Raw genomic sequence first — 16,364 nt, 5'->3', positions numbered from 1 at the left:
GTGCTCATTACCTCCCATGCCCTCCTTGATACCCATCACCTGGTTACCCCATCCCTCCACCCCCATCCCTTGTAATTTTTTTTTACAATCAACAGGCAATGTTTGTAACAACAACAAAAAGAAATAAAAAGTATTGTATCAATTGTGGATAATATTATACCAAAATATTAACAATAGGACAAAAGGACTGTGGGGGCTTTTCATTTATATTTACATTTATAAGCCTTTCTGTATTTCCCTTTCACAGACAGGTATAACTTCTGCATTCTGAAAAAAAAATGCTATTTAAAAAAAAAAAAAACACTGAGATGCTCTCTGTTGCCCTCGTAAGAGTCCAAAATACATTAGAAGGTATATAAGTTTCTTCATGATTTGGCCGTTGCTTTTACCACAAGCCAGCTCTCTTACTACATCCTCTACTGCAGTCTAAGGCTGGACAGAAGGACTTTCAGTTCTCCACAAACAGGAATGCCCTCTAGGCATTTGATCCTGCCCACACGTCCCTTCCTCACTTCTCACAACACCTTTACTGGAAAATCTTCCTCACCCTTCACGCGCTGCTTACTGGGTCAGGTGCCTCGTGCATACCTACATCATTTCACTAATCACATATCATTTTCTGTTTTCTTGTCTTTCTCCCTCACCAGGTTCTAAGCTCCTATGAGGAAGTACTTAATGAGTGATCAACTATTGCTCTCAAAAGAGGTAATGAAATAAGAAAATGAATGGAACCAGCCTCCATTTATCAGATGCTGCCATGGGCATTTCATTTATTTTATCTCACTGAATCCTTACCAAGATTATATGAAGTAGGTATTATTTTGACCCTTTCCAGATAAAAAGACAAAGGTCCAAAGAATTTAGGAATTTGGATCACCCTGAGCAGCCCCCAGCACATAGTAAATGCTAATAATTATAGAATAAAAGAACACACATACTCTGTGGTAATTTCTCTAAAGGCAAAACTAAATGAAGAATTGAGCTTATTACTGGATAACCAAAACAAAAAACACCTTGTTATGAGGGTGAGATATAGAGTAGAAATGGGAATAGGTTGTTTAATTTCCTTTTTCCTTTTTGTCCTGAATTATTTTAGATGGCTACAGAGAGTGCCTGGATTCATCTGCATTAAAACCCCTTGAGAATTTTTATAGGTTGAACCAAAACAGAATAATGAAATGAACCCTCCTAGGCAGAAAGGCAGAAGCAGACATGAAAGATGATTCTCTGAATTATTTGGCCTTTATAGGAAGAACCATGATGAGCTTCTAGAAAATGCATTATTGATGTGATGTAATAAGGTGAGCTTTCTTTTTTCTTTTTTTCTTTTCAAATAATGACTTATTTTATATTAACTGTGGTATGAAACATTGCCACTAAGGTTGTTCTCAGCACAAGTGAATTGTATTTGATTTCCTACCCTGCCTTTTCCATCTATTTCAATAGCTCTCCTGTTTTGTCAATGAGGTTTTATTCATGTCATTATTCGATTTCTAGTTCAGCATGGATTCAATGGATTCAAGAGATTTTTCTTCCCCAAATCATACCCTCTGTTCCCTACACTGAGTTTTCTTTGATTTCTGAGTAGTGCCTAGTCATTTCATGCTTACCTCCATATTTCATTTCCTTCTGCATAAAAATAGCACTCTTTAATTGTGCTACAGTTGAGAAAATAGATGTTTCAAAATAATTAAATATTTTTATTTTAAAAGGGCAGCCTCTACTTAATATCTTGAAAAATATTAAAATCCACAGCACTGTTCTCTTATTTTATATACAAATCCCACTTGCATTCAAGATTGTTCTTGGAGCACCGGGACAAACAAACTCAAAGTCTAATCGATAAAGGGAAAATTGTTAATTAGGGCTTGATATAAAATTTACAAATTTAAATTATGCAAATATTAATGTTCTTCCCATTTGATTCTTCTCATTATCACTCAGTAATGATTTATTTGTTGTCTGTTTAGAAATCAGTTGACACAAACATAAATACATACTGAGCCAATGTCCATTTTCTTCCTTTATACGACAGAAAGTCTTGTGTGCCGGGCACTGTGCTAGACACAGTCTCTATTCTCTTTAGCTTATAGTATAAAAGGAAGACAGATGAAGTCACACTAATGGTTGTACAATTACAAATCAAGATGAGTGCCCTAAAGAAAAGGAATATGGTTGGAGGAACTTCTCTGGGCTGGGTCCGTCACGTGGCACACTTGCCAGACCTTTAAACTGTGGTCTCTGGCAAGTCTGTAGCCTTCCTGGGCTGCCTGTGATCACACTGAAACACTTACCCTGCTAAACACTTGAGATGAAAAGCTCGCTAGACCTGACCTGGTCTGAATTTTAAAATTCAGTTGGAAAATCTTCTGCTTCTACTGTTAACACTGCAACACATTATATTTTCAGGTTTAAAATAAGTTTTATCTTGGAGGTGGCTGCCCACCTACCAAGTCTTCATTTAGAACATGTGGTCCCAAGTGTTTGAGTATCCACAGCAAAGAACGGTGTGGGAGAAGCACCAGAGAAAAATCTTTGAGTGTGTGGCAATGGATGGGCAACACGGTAGCATATGGGGCTTTGGCAGTAATGCATGGTGTTCCCTGGACAACTCTGTCCTGTTTCACCATTGCTCACAAAGAAACTCCCTTTGCACACACACACACACACACACACACGGACACCCCTTCACATCAAATGCATACACTTAATTAGAAACATTAGGGAAAAAGGTTGATGAAGCAAGGTACATGAGTCCATTAGGAAAACTTAAACCCAAGGAAGGAACTGAATGAGAAAAATGAAAAACTGGCCTTTTGGCAAATATTCATGGTCAAGGTAGACATTGTACTTGGGAATGATTGATTGGGTTTAAGGTTTAGTGAGTTCGTGTCAGGTACTTGATGATTTCACATGGGACAAGTATCATCTTACCAAACTGCAAAAAAATACAACTCAGAAAGTGAAGTAACTTATCCAAGGTCACTTCACTTCTAAGTGGCAGACTAAATTTAAACTCGTTTGTTCAGAGTTCTTTTCCCATCATCATTTTAGGAAAAAGATGTTGAAATTAAAAACACGATGAAAAATCCAGTGTTCATCTTGCGCTTGCTGGAAAGGCTTATAGAAAGGACCCTGGGTGAGGAATGAAAGGTCTTACGTCCTGGTTGCCAGCATAATAGGTCACCACATAAAGGACAAGCCATCCTTCTTTAGAAAGAACCAGTTATTTCTAGGGTAAAAAACAAAGGTCTTACAAAACCGAAGGCATGGCCCGTGAAAGAAATAATTGGTAACCTGGACTTCATTAAAATTAAAAACTTCTGCTCTGTGAAAGACACTGTCAAGAAAAAGAGAACAAGTCACAGACTGGGAAAAAATATTTGCAAAAGACACATCTGATAAAGGACTGCTATCCAAAGTATACATAAAATTCTTAAAATATAATAAGAAGAAAACAAAAACTCAGTTAAAAAATTGGTCAAAGACTTTGACACCTCACCAAAGAAGATACAAATATGGCAAATAAGTGTATGAAAAGATGTTCTACAGCATATATCATCAGAGAAGTGTAAATTAAAATAACAATGAGATACTTACTATACACCTAGTAGAATGGCCAATATCCAGAACATAGCCAAAACAAAATGCTGGTGAGAATGTTGAGCAACAGAGACTCTCATTCATTGCTGGTGGGAATGCAAAATGGTATGGCCATTTTGGAAGACAGTTTGGTGGTTATTTACAAAACTGCATATACTCCCACCATACAATCCGGCAATTGTGCTCCTTGGTATTTACCCAAAGGAGCTGAACACTTATGTCCACAAAAATCTGCACACAGATGTTTATAGCAGTTTTACTCATAATTGCCAGAACTTGGAATCAACCAAGATTTACTTTGCTAGATGAGCAGATACATAAACTGGTACATCCAGACAATGGAATATTATTCAGCACTAAAAAGAAAGGAGCTATCAAGCCATGAAAAGATGTGGAGAAATCTTTTTTTTTTTTTTAAGATTTTATTTATTTATTTGAGAGAGAGAATGAGAGATAGAGAGCACGAGAGGGAAGAGGGTCAGAGGGAGAAGCAGACTCCCTGCTCAGCAGAGAGCCCGATGTGCGACTCGATCCCGGGACTCCAGGATCATGACCTGAGCCGAAGGCAGTTGCTTAACCAGCTGAGCCACCCAGGCGCCCAAGATGTGGAGAAATCTTAAATGCATATTACTAAGTGAAAGAAACCAATCTGAAGGCTTCATGCTATATGGTTCCAACTGTATGACATTCTGGAAAAGGCAAAACTATGGAGACAATAAAAGGATGAATGTTTGCTGGGGATTTCGGGGGAGGGAGAGATGAATAGGCAGAGCACAGAGGATTTTTAAGGCAGTGTAACTATTCTGAATGATACTATAGTGATGGATATATGTCATTATACATTTGTCCAAACTCATAGAATATACAACGCCACGTGGGAAGCCTAAATTATCTCTGGACTTTGGGTGATTAGGATGTATCATTGTAGGTTCATTGATTTGTAACAAATGCACCACTACAGTGGGAGATGTTGACAGTAGGGGAGGCGGGGCATGTGGATAGGTGGGGCATCTGTACCTTCTCCATTTTTCTGTGAACCTAAAACTGCTCTGAAAAGAATAATAAGGTCTTTATAAAATAAAATAAAAAAGCCTGTATAATATTTTACTTTATCCAGTTCTCCAGTTCCATAATCTCTGATCTAGAATCCAGTTGGATGAGTGATGATTTCATGTTTTTCTCAAAGATACCATTATGATCTACTCCTTCACTCTCTCATCTCTTTTCTAGTTTTTATCCTGATTTCTGTAATAATGTGAGTTACATATTTGACAAATATTAGTTTATTATCTTGATTCTTCTATTCCTAAGTGCGTATTATGATCAACAGTATAATAGCAACTTAGCATTTGTGGAAAAGGGAGATTTGTAGGAACTTGTAGGAAAGAAACATATACATACTTACTAGTTTCCAAGTATTTACATAATATAGAGAGCATTTAATCCTTATTACAACATCATAAGTCAATATTATCATGACCATTTTACATATGGATAAACAAATACTCAAAATCAAAGTCATATAGCTCATGTTCCCATTTACTATTTGGCATGCAGTAATTGCACTGTAACATCTAAATCTGCTACAATAAGGAGAGGGTGGTATTTAATGATGGTGGCGGTGCCATAATATGACACAATTCGGGGCTCAATTTTAGGTTGGAAGTTAACTTCCCACTCCTGTCACCAGAGCATGCAGAACAGTAACCCTGCAAGAGGACACAGTGGCCATGCCACCACACGGAGCAGCAGCAGGGGCTGGGGCTGCAGCATCACCAGCCAGTCCTAAGCTAAAAAGCAATAGCTAGACAACAACAACAACAACAACAACAACAACAACAAAAAGCAATAGCTAAGGATTATGGAAAGGCAAGAAGGGGCTATTCCTCCATAATGAGGTACAGAAGGAAATGGATCAGATTCCCCCAGAATCAGGCCATTAGGCTCGTTGGTTAAGAGTTATTACCAGTTACACAGTGACTGGGGTCTGGGCATTTATATCAAAACCTCTTGCATATCCTTTAGAACTAATCAAATATAACCATAGTTATTCCATCAACGTGTACATGGTTCTCATCACAGAGTAAGAGCTAACTCTTTCTATCTACAAATTTGATTATCATCTTAATAAGGGCCTAAATTAAAGCACCTCATGCAGGTGTTTTTGTTTGTTTGTTTTTACCCCTAAGGGGTGCTCAAATAGCACCAGATGCCACTACATCTAGATGGCCGCTGAGAACAGATCCTTGATTTATTCACCATGATGATTGGGTACAAAAGGCTGTTAAGAATTGGGGCAAGGTTGAATCGCTCTGCCTGATCGGGGAGGAAATTATTTTAATGAGACAAGAAGAGGAGGGAAGAAGAGAGCCAGTGGATGCTGTCAGGGGAGAAGAAGAGGCTGGTGTCCAGAGACCATACTGCCAGGAGGTAACTTTAAAAAAAAAACCAGAAATCTCTAATGGGAGGTTTTAAAGTGATTTGCTGTGGAATGTCTGATGTAAACACCCTCCTCTGCTCCCCAAGGACTCTTCAGTAAAGTCTGCACCATTCCCCGATGCTTCCATCCATGGCTGCTTAGCAAGAATTAGCCAAGTGCTGAGCATCTGGGCGGGTGCCAGGTGCAGACAGATGCAAGAGGCTGGGGGAGATGGCACAGCTGGCCCAGGTGAGACCTCGCCTGTGGAGGCCATCTCCGTCATCACTTGGCATCGAGATTCTGATGTCTCACAGGAGGAAGAGGGACAAGACACAGAAGAAGAAAAACAGAGAAAGAAAGAAGGAAAGAATACATTGCGGGGCAGCCCTGGCCTCGGAGTTGTTTAATTTCTCTTTGGATGGGCAGAGTTTGGGATTTGAACCCAAGTCTCTCTGACCTCCAAGCCCTGCATGGTCTACTAAAGTGTAAGAATAAAACTTAATCCACATTTCTAAAAGTAAACCCACCACATACACTCAGTCCCTGCTGATGGCAAGAAGCAGAGCAAACTGTAATGGTTCCCATGACACAGTGAAAACACCCAAAGTGCCAGAAAGGCTTTCCCAGCCTCCCCCCGAACAGTTCCTAATCTTACTTTCCACTTCCAGGAACAGCTGTAGTCTGCAGCATTTCATGCTGTCGCTTGTCTCCCTCTGGGCTTCCCTGTTGCTTCTCTTTTCCACCCACCCGAGTCCTTTGTGCTCTTCACGTCCCTGCTCCCATCATCCCACCCCCTTCAGGAAGGCTTCCCAATTCCCTTCCTGATTCTGCTCACTCTCCCATACTTCTGTTGCCTGCCTCAGGTCTGAGGTCGACTTTAGCCATCTGTGCATCCCCCATAGACCCAGCACAGTACAGAGCATATAATGTGTTCCCAATAAATAACATTTACATTGAACTTAAAGATGCTGGGTCTCTAACTTTATTTGCAGCAAACCTTAATAACCCCTAGAGGTTTTTCCTAAACAATAGGAAAATCAGATTTCAGTGGTCTAATGCAGAATTCAAATGCAGCAAACCCAGCATAGCTGTCTTGTAATTGGTGCCTGTGATTCCTGGTGCTTGATTTAGAAGTTGCCTGCCTGACCAGATTATATGTTTACATTAGAGACAATTAAGCGGATGAAATGATGCTAGAGAGAAAAAGTCCTATTGATTCGTTTCAAGCACTTCAGACTATCACCTGGGTCTGTGTGCCAGCCAGATCCACTGTAACAATAACCAGAGGCTTCAGGGTTTTTGAGGTGAGCCGTGAGCTTGAGTGGGCACAGTCCAGGGGGCCCAGGGGTTGCTCTGGGAGATGCACCTGCTTAGATGCCATTGGCATTTCCAGTTTTTTGGCAAAGGTCCTCACACCAGCTGGAACCACAACTCTAGCAGATTCCAGGAGGGGCTGTCTGCACTGCCCTCAGGCTCATAGCTAGCAGACCTGTTCGGCAAGAATCTAGAAATGCAGTGCCTCTCTCTTCCTTAACGCCTAATTGGCACAGAGGAGATTTCATCCTCCCAAAAAGGCCACAGGGAGACAGACAGCAGTGTGGTAAATAAAGCATCTTGACCATTGAAATGGTAACTATTTATCCCATGAGTACTTACACCCAAATGGAAACAAAAAGTCATGAAGTGGTTTATGTCCTTATTTGTTATTGCCAACATTATTCTTTTACAACCACATACTGTTTTCCTTTACAAAGGCCCCAAAGTGCTTCTCAGATGTCTGGACACTAATGTTCTTAAAAAAGAGCAGATACTGTTGAGTGGCATATCTTATCCCTGCTTCAACAGGCTTCTTCTCTAAGTTTAGCATCATTTGAACATGAGGTAGAAAAAAATGGTAAAGGGAGGAGCTAGACAGACAGGAATAAAAGTCAGGAAGAGCCAGAGAGAAAGACAAAGAAAGAGACAGACACAAGAAAGGAAAGAAATAGAGGCATAAACAGAGACAGAGCGATGGATGCACAGATGGAAACAGAACCTGGCAGAGCGGACTGACAGACAGACAGACCACCATGGCAGGTCCAAGATTGCCTTCCCCCTAACCAGTGCCAGGGGCTGTCTGGGGCTAAATAATGCCCAAGACTTTTTTCCTCACAAGCAGCACTCTCTCTGTTCCCTCCCCCAAAACACATCAGCCCTCTAAGACTCCTGTGTCCCTAACTGTGACCCAGCCTGGGGTTGGCAACGACAAGGAGATGCTTCACTGAGTAATAGAGTAAAAAACAAGAGTCAAGAAGAGAGAACAGGGAAACAACTATGGGGAGAAAAAAGGAAGGGAGAGAAGATGGATGATGTGTAGCAAGGATTTTCACATTACAAAGTACGCCTGCTAGGAGTGGGCATGGGCAGGGGGTGGGAGGGTTATTTCCTTGCTTCACCAGACTTCCTGGAAGGTGAGAGTGGGGCCTTTTCTGTGCTCCCTGCTTTATAACTCAGGAGCCAGCCATCTGGTGACCTCCGAGTTCCCTAGCTTTTAGGGCTGACCCTTCCTTTCAATAGTTAAGTGATAGTGGCTTATATTTAGGAAATACATGCTTAAGTTTATAGAGCTCAAGTGTATGATGTCCTGCAACTTACAGGCCAATGGCTCCACAAAAAAAATAATAACATAAATAGTAAAAATTAAAATCATACATAAGTAAAGCAAATATGGCCAAATGTTAACAATTCTTGACTGTGGTGAGCATACAGGAAATCAGAGAGATATTCATTCAACATTTCAGGACATTTAAACTTTTCATTTATAAGAGGTTGGAATTAAAAAAAATAGTAATAAAAAGGAAGAAACAAGTAAGTAGAAGTTCTTGCCCAGGGGGAGGAAATCAGTGCGCTCCCCACATTTCCTCAGGGCTCCCTTGCTCTGATTTCCTGTGCCGGCCACTCCATTACATTATCTTCCTGCTTGATGATGCCCCTCTTTCTTCCCCTGACATAGACCCAAACATGGACTACAGCCCCTTCTTCCTTGATTCCCACAAAACTCCCCTGCAAGGCAGGTGTGTGCCATCATCGCTTTGACCGTGGTTGCAATGTGATGATCTGGAGCAATGATCAGGGCCAGGCTCACATCACACACATCATAGCATATACATGAAAACGGACTGTTCTTAAATCGAAACTACAAACACTGTTTGCCTTTATGGTTTTCAAACGAGTATACACTTTAACATCTTATTCTTACAGTAACATTTTCAATAAAGTGAGACAACTAAAGGGTGCTGTTTCTAGAAGTTCCCTGGCCAGTCCTTCCACCAGGAGAGCCAGCTTCAGTTTTTCTGCGGGTCATCTCTTCTCACGACCCAACCTCCTCAAGAAATCAGCCTCCTCCCAGCCAGCAGATTCTCTTTCCTCCTCTATTCCCTCCCTCTCTCTGTCCACACAAACTCTGAATTCAACTCAATCTTTCATGCAGAACCACTTCTCTCTATATTCTGTCCCTTGCTTCCAAACCCTAGGTCTGTCTGGGTGGCAGGAGGGGGAGCTGCATTCTACAGAACCACAGATCTATTAATTCATTGGTTAAGCGAAAGATCATTTTTCCCCTGAGAGCAATTATGCTAGCAGAGGGCAGAAACATCCATGCAGTGTTTATTTTAAATAGCAGTTTAAAAAATTCTTGCTATCCTGAACTGTGGCTTCACCAAAGAGCCCTATTTAAAATGTGGCAAACACTCAGTAGCTATTTGTATGGGTACGTTGTCTACAAAGCCAGCTGCAGAAAAGCAGTCCTATTTAAAATGAGCTATAAGAATGCTACTGTTATTGTGTTTTCCTGGGTCACTGGCCTGGGAGAGGACAATTGAGACAAAGTAAAGAAGTCTGCCTCTGCCCCATTTTCCCAGCCTGGTGATCTGCCCAACTATCATTGAGATTTGACTCAACACTCCAGCCCACAGCTCTCCTATCTGCTCCTCTTTGAGGCCTTACTTTGTTCTTTTTATGTCAGGGTCCCAGGCCAGTCCTGGATCTCACCTGTTCCTGGAAAATCTGCTTTACCTGCATTGTCCCCACATTGTCCAAGCTGTTTGGCTTCATGTGAGCAGGACTTGGTGACCTCTGTCCCGCATATCATTTTGCCAGACCCAACTTTCACAGGCAACATGAAAACCTTGAGGAACATCATCCCTGCCCTGTTACTTCTCCCTCTGCTATCCACAAGATGTTTCTTACCAGAGAGGCTTATTTCAATTCTCCACTTTGAAGGAAGCCAGTGCGCTCGTGCATTCTCTGCCGTGCTTCTGGAACTTCATACCATCAGAAAGAACTGTGGAAGAAACATTACTGGTCTTTGACTAGCCAAAGACCTCCTCGTTCTGGACAAGGCCACCCTGGAGTCTTTTACTTGCAATAAAATGGAAGTTTCAGGACACTAAGAAGTAGAAACTTGTTCAAAGTTCTCACTCTCCCATCCCCTACTAAATGAAGTACCAGGGAACATTTAAACAGCACAGTTTATGTTTAAACCCACAGTCTGGATAAGTAAGGCTTCTTCAGATGCAGATCCTTCGGGCCCCAGACCTGCATGGAGCCCCACTCAGTGGGTGATGGTCTTTGCAGCAGCCACACTCTGTGAATAACCAGCACGACCCTTTTCAGGGCAAGGTAGCCTTTCCAACCTTCCATTCAGGCCAAAAGTTATGATCATAATCTTATCTTACCAGATTTGGGGCACTATGGGATAAATGTTATTCTAATTTCAGTAGAAACATGAAAGCATGATTTCCAGACAAATGGGCTTTTAGCTTAGGGTTTGCAAAAGTTACATGTTCTCCTTCATTGTCATTGCAGTTGCCCTGCAGAGGGGCATTTAGACTTTCTTTTACTTCTCCTACAAATCTGCAATTAATAGCCACAGCCTGTTAATCCCATTTCCCATAACTGACAGGGTCAGGAGTCTCTTGTAACACCCACATGCCAGCAAGTGGTACCATTCTGAGAACATGTGCCTTTATTGAGAACCCCAACTCCTCCTTTCATAGGTATATGCCTATACTCTGCCTCAGTGATTGGTCTGGGATTGGCAACCTCTTCATCCTGGGCCATCATTCTTTCCCATGGGATGAAGCTCAGGAGAGACAGCCTTCTCCTCTCCAGAGGGAAGATTTGGAAAATGTTGAGTCCAGAGCCATTGCCTGCCCTTGTGCTAATTATATGTCCCAAGCCACCCTATAAAAAGAGAGAAGGAACTCAACACGAACAAGAAAAGCAGAGGTGAATGATACCAAGGGAGCCCAAGTTTCTAGGGTCAGAAGTCCTGAGAAGAGCCCTGGGTACGGCCTTCCCAAGGTTCTGCTTGTAAGTTGTGTTTGTCTTTTCTGATGTTGGTTTTGGCTTTCTCAACTATCCTAGCCCCTCCATTAAATATTTTTATGCTTAGGTGAATCTAAGTTGGTTTTCTAATACCTGGACCTCAAAGAATCTGACCTGACAGATGGCCCATAATTGATTAATCTTGACAATTGATGTAGTTACAATATGCCAGGAACTGTGTCAGGCCTTGAGCAAATGAATAGAAGTAGGATGGCCTCCATCCTGACTGTGCTCACAACCTGGAGGTGGGTAGCGGTGCAGGTAACATAGCTGCATAGCACTCCTTTCTCTCAGTTCCTGGAGTTACCACCCTACATGCCAATGACCCATTCTCAGGATGCTCCAGCACACTCACCCCACAGAAGGAGCAACTGCCCCTTGGCCCCTTTGCAATATTCCTATTGTTTAGTGCGGTCATAAAGACCTTCTGAATATTTGTTATGGGAATAAGTGAAATGCAGCCATAATAGCAACAATGTCACTTTATGATTTTCAGAGCCCTTTCAGATAAATTATCTCAAATGTCAAGAATATCCAGTCCATGGAATCTTTAGAGTAGAAAGATGATGTTTATCAGGCATCACAGACAAATAAAAACATCCTGTAAGACCTTCCACTTCCTTCCCTTGTCTTATCTAATCTTTATTTTGCTAAGTAGGCTTCCTTACTGGGAAAAGAATGAACTAATGGCTGGGAGCAGGAAAGGAATGGTGTTAAAAGTGTCTGATTAACTTGGTTACGTTTCCTGAAAATAAAATTTATCAGTTTCTGTTGAAGATGAATCTCAGAGGCTCAGGTACCTAAGAACATAATCCTCCAAGAGTGACCTGGGAACCAAAGTTTAGGGTCTGCAAAGTTGCAACCCCAACATCTCATTCACTCACTCATTCATTAAGCTCTGGTGGGTGCCCTTATGTACCAAGCATTATGGTAATTGTGACTGTCCACACTCTCATGAGTTTACAACCTATTACAGTGCTTCTCAAATTGACTTATACCCTGGCATCACTGGGAGAGCTTTAAAAAATACTGATACCTGAATCCCACCCCCCAGAAATTGTGATTTCATTAATGTGGGGTATGATCTAGATATTTGGAGTTTTAAAATGTCCCCCCATGATTCTAAATGTTCAACCAACGCTGAGAACCACTGGTCTAGGAGAGAAAGATGAATAAGCAGGGGATTATTAGAAAGGGTTTAAACCCATGATGCAATGGAACCCCATGAGGCCCTCTCCAATCAGGCTTAGAAGACCCTGTGAGGCTTCCCGGAGGAGGCAGGTGAGACCCGAGGGATCAGGACCAACCAGGTGATGATGTTTGGAAAATGGGAGAAGAAGAGTATTCTGAGCAAAAAGAATAGTAAATGTCATAAGAAAGTGCACTGAAGAGAGGTGTTGGAGAACAGAAATGACAGCAAAGGAGAGATAGGAAGTGATAAAAATCAAGCTTGATGAGGTGAGCAAAGATCAAAACACAAGAATTGAAGTTTTGAGATGTAATTCTGAAGGGAGAAGGAAAGGCCGGGCTGCATTAGAGATCTCCCTGCCCCGGTAAGCCCTCACTCATCAGAATGACTCCAATGGCCACGCCTATAAATAGGGCCGCCCCTGAGCAGCAAGGTTAATGTGGACTGGTGATTGTGTTCGTGATTTATCTTTCTTTTTAAAATTTCGTCTATACCTGGTCACAGTGTTTGATGTATTTATAGGCTTCCTTTTCTCCCCAGGAGATCAAACTCACTGCACCATCCCATTAACCTTCGCTTGGCATCCCTAAAGGTGATGGCGAGGTAAGTAATATTAGGGAAAATTTTAAACACTTAAAGTTTGAAAGACTTGCCAAAAATACAGTACAATAAGCTAAGAAAACACCAAATTCTGAGGCTGCTTTTTCCTCCGATTCTTAGGCTCCAATTTACCCACAAGATGACATTGTGGAGAAGAACAGGTCAGCTTGGAGCATTTTTGCAAAGCAGGGTAGTGCTGAGCTTCAAGCTAACCTGCACTTAGAAAAAAATCAGAGGGGAATGAAATTGCTTTTTTGCTCAGGGAAGCTCTTCCAATTTCAGTTCCAGGGGAAATAATTCATGAGCCGAGCTGTGAGAAAAATGAATGCGCTGGTTCCCAGAGGAAAGGGGATCTGGCCAACTCTCTAACTGCTAATACAAATTTTAGGCTATTTTACATTTGCCCTCATGGGGGGGGGAACTAGATATCGCTTATCTAAAACTAAAACATTTTGAATTGGATCTGACTTGGTAGATTTTTGCTAACTCAGCCACCACACGTTGAGGTTGGCCCATGAATTCGGGTTTGAGTCAGTCAGCTGTGTTCCCCAGCAAATTGCTAGCTCTGTCTGGGAGGCACAGATCGGATCTTGGGCTTCTCTTGCCTGTATAAACTTCCCTCTCACCTGAACACCTGCACAAGGTAGTTTGAATTCACCTTTCCGTTCCAGCCTGAGTTCAGACCAAGAAGTCAGAGTATGGGTTAGACCAGCGCTTCCCACACTGTAATATACCCCCAAGTCGCCTGGGGACCTTATGAACATGCACACCCCACATTCTGCCTTTCTGCCAAGTTCCCGGTAGTGATGATGCTGCAGGTCCGTGAACCATACATTTTCTCTACCTGTTCTGAAGCTCTGAGGCAGCCTCTCCTCTCAAAACCATCTTCCCCGTCAACCTGCTTCAATTTCTGTCATTAGAGAATCATCTGAGTCTCAAAGGCCTTTTTGCCCTTCCAGAGTCTCCTTTTTAAAATACTTTCCCTGGAGGATTAACATTTGATGCTCTCTCAGTGGACAGTATCAGGGATTAGGTTTCAATTGGTTAAATCCAAACCAAAATGGAATGAGTTAAGACTGTGGATACTAAAGGGACAAAGGCAGCAGGGAACAGAGAAAGGGATTCATTAATGACACAGTCTTCCCCAGTGAAAGGGAAACTAACAAACAAATGAAAACAAAGCCATTCTTTCTGCGCTCAGAGGAGTTTCAAACCAGAGGGCATTACCTAGAACACACTGGAGAGTCACAGCCTTGGAGATAAAACCCCACTATGCCCTAGGATTAGGACTGGGGGCAAATTATGTAACCTTCTGCATTAGCTCCCTAATTTGTGGAGTGGATATGACAGTACCTGGTATTGTCGTGAGGGTTAAATGAGATGTTCCATCTTAGATATTGCCAAGCACCTAGTATGGTAACCCCAATAGTCACTCAAAATGGAATCAAAATGTAATAACACAACCGGTGAAGTTTGCAAAGTTCAGATTAGTAGAAGGACTCAAGAAGGACCTTAGGGATCCAGTGAGCTCCAGTCTGAGGATGAAGGGAATACAGTTGATCACACAATTTGTTCTGTCAGATCTTGTGTTCTATCTCAGCTCTCAGCCTGGAATGATGTCCTTTCTTCAATGACTGTCCCTGTCAAATTTACTTCAATGACTGTCCCCATCGAGACCAAAAAACATTTTTTTAAACAACAAAGATATAGGTCCTCGTGGTTCCCTGACTCTTGGCACCTATAATGGGTTGAATGGTGGTCCCCCAAAAAGATTTTTCCACTTCCTAATGCCCAGAAACTGTGATTTTGAAAAAGGGTCTTTGCAGAAGTAATTAAGTTAAAGATCTTTTTTTTTTTTAAGATTTTATTTATTTATTTGAGAGAGAAAGAGACACAGCGAGAGAGGGAACACAAGCAGGGGGAGTGGGAGAGGGAGAAGCATGCTTCCCACAGAGCAGGGAGCCCGATGCGGGGCTCGATCCCAGGACCCTGGGATCATGACCTGAGCCAAAAGCAGACGCTTAACGACTGAGCCACCCAGGTGCCACTAAGTTAAAGACTTTGAGATGCGATCATCCTGGATTACTGAGGTGGGCCCTAAATCCAATGACAAGTGTCCTTATAAGAGACAGAAGAGAGGACACATGAAGAGGAGGAGGAGCGGAGATTGCAGTGACACAGTCAAGGAGACCAAGGTGTGCTGACAGCCACCAGCAGCTGGAAAAGGCAAGGATTCTCCCCTGGCCTCCAGAACTATGAAAGAATTAATTTCTGTTGTAAGGCACCGAGTTTGAGGTCACTTTTACAGCAACCACAGGAAATTAATATAGCAGCCTACAGGAGTGATAGTGGCCATAGAGTGGCTTAGGCTGGCCAGAGGAAGAGGCAGGGCAGTGGCTTTGTGGAGAGGACATCAGCCCAGAGCCTCACCATTCCTTCCTGCCTCCCATGCCCTCCTTTACACAATATCTCTTCTGCAGCCCCCATGTAAGGTGTTCCTGCTTGGGTTCTTCTGGGGCTTTCCACTCATCTGCCCCACCTTGGGCCTCAAATGGCCTCACCCAGGCCACCCCTCATGCCAGCCTTGACCTTGGCCAAGTTTTATAGTCAAACTCAGCTACCAGCTTAATCATTAATCATAATTCTCTTTGTACAGAACGCTCCTGGCCATGTTGGAAAACATACTCTCAAGCTAGACACCCTCCCCTTTATTACCCAAGTGACAGCTTACAACTACATGCGAAATTACTGTCAAGACTCTGCCAGCATTTGGCAAGTGAGGATGAAGCAAAAGAGGAACTCAAAAGCAAGCAAGCTTCCTTTTACAGTGTTTGATAAGGAAATTTTCCTCTCCAATTTGCAGTAAATAATGGGCAAAGGGGTCGTGTTTGAAATTTCATCTTTATGGCCTCAGAACTGCAATCTCTAGGAACAGCAATTCACAGTAGGAACAAGTGGACCAAACCATGATTTTCTTTTGATGCTACTGTCCTTGCCCTACCTTTTTCAATGCTGTGTATTGCTTGAACATGCTGAGAAAATCTGGATTTCACCATCTAGCAACCCCCTCCTCCAACCCAGGAACTTGCACAGTCTAACTTCCACTTCTCGTTTCATGTCCAGCCCCTTGTTTATACTGAGACTTCTCTAGGACAGACTGTCCTATGAGCTCTGCCCCCTCCCCCC

General features: G+C 42.3%; 1 long non-coding RNA gene across 1 annotated transcript in view; it reads left to right on the top strand.

The window, feature by feature from the left end:
- Positions 1-659: 659 nt before the first annotated feature.
- Positions 660-16,364, top strand: part of LOC118020975 — a 51,602-nt gene continuing 35,897 nt past the window's right edge. The window contains exons 1-4 of the long non-coding RNA XR_004682068.1: positions 660-705; positions 1,097-1,301; positions 5,793-6,033; positions 13,119-13,181. This is a non-coding gene — a long non-coding RNA (uncharacterized LOC118020975). The remainder of the gene's footprint in view (positions 706-1,096; positions 1,302-5,792; positions 6,034-13,118; positions 13,182-16,364) is intronic.

The sequence above is a fragment of the Mirounga leonina genome, unplaced genomic scaffold, assembly GCF_011800145.1.
Source record: "Mirounga leonina isolate KUSES-001 unplaced genomic scaffold, KU_Mleo_1.0 Mir_174, whole genome shotgun sequence".
NCBI classification, from domain to species: domain Eukaryota; kingdom Metazoa; phylum Chordata; class Mammalia; order Carnivora; family Phocidae; genus Mirounga; species Mirounga leonina.
Note: the sequence above shows the minus strand (reverse complement) of the source record. Positions and strands in the feature narration are given on the sequence as shown.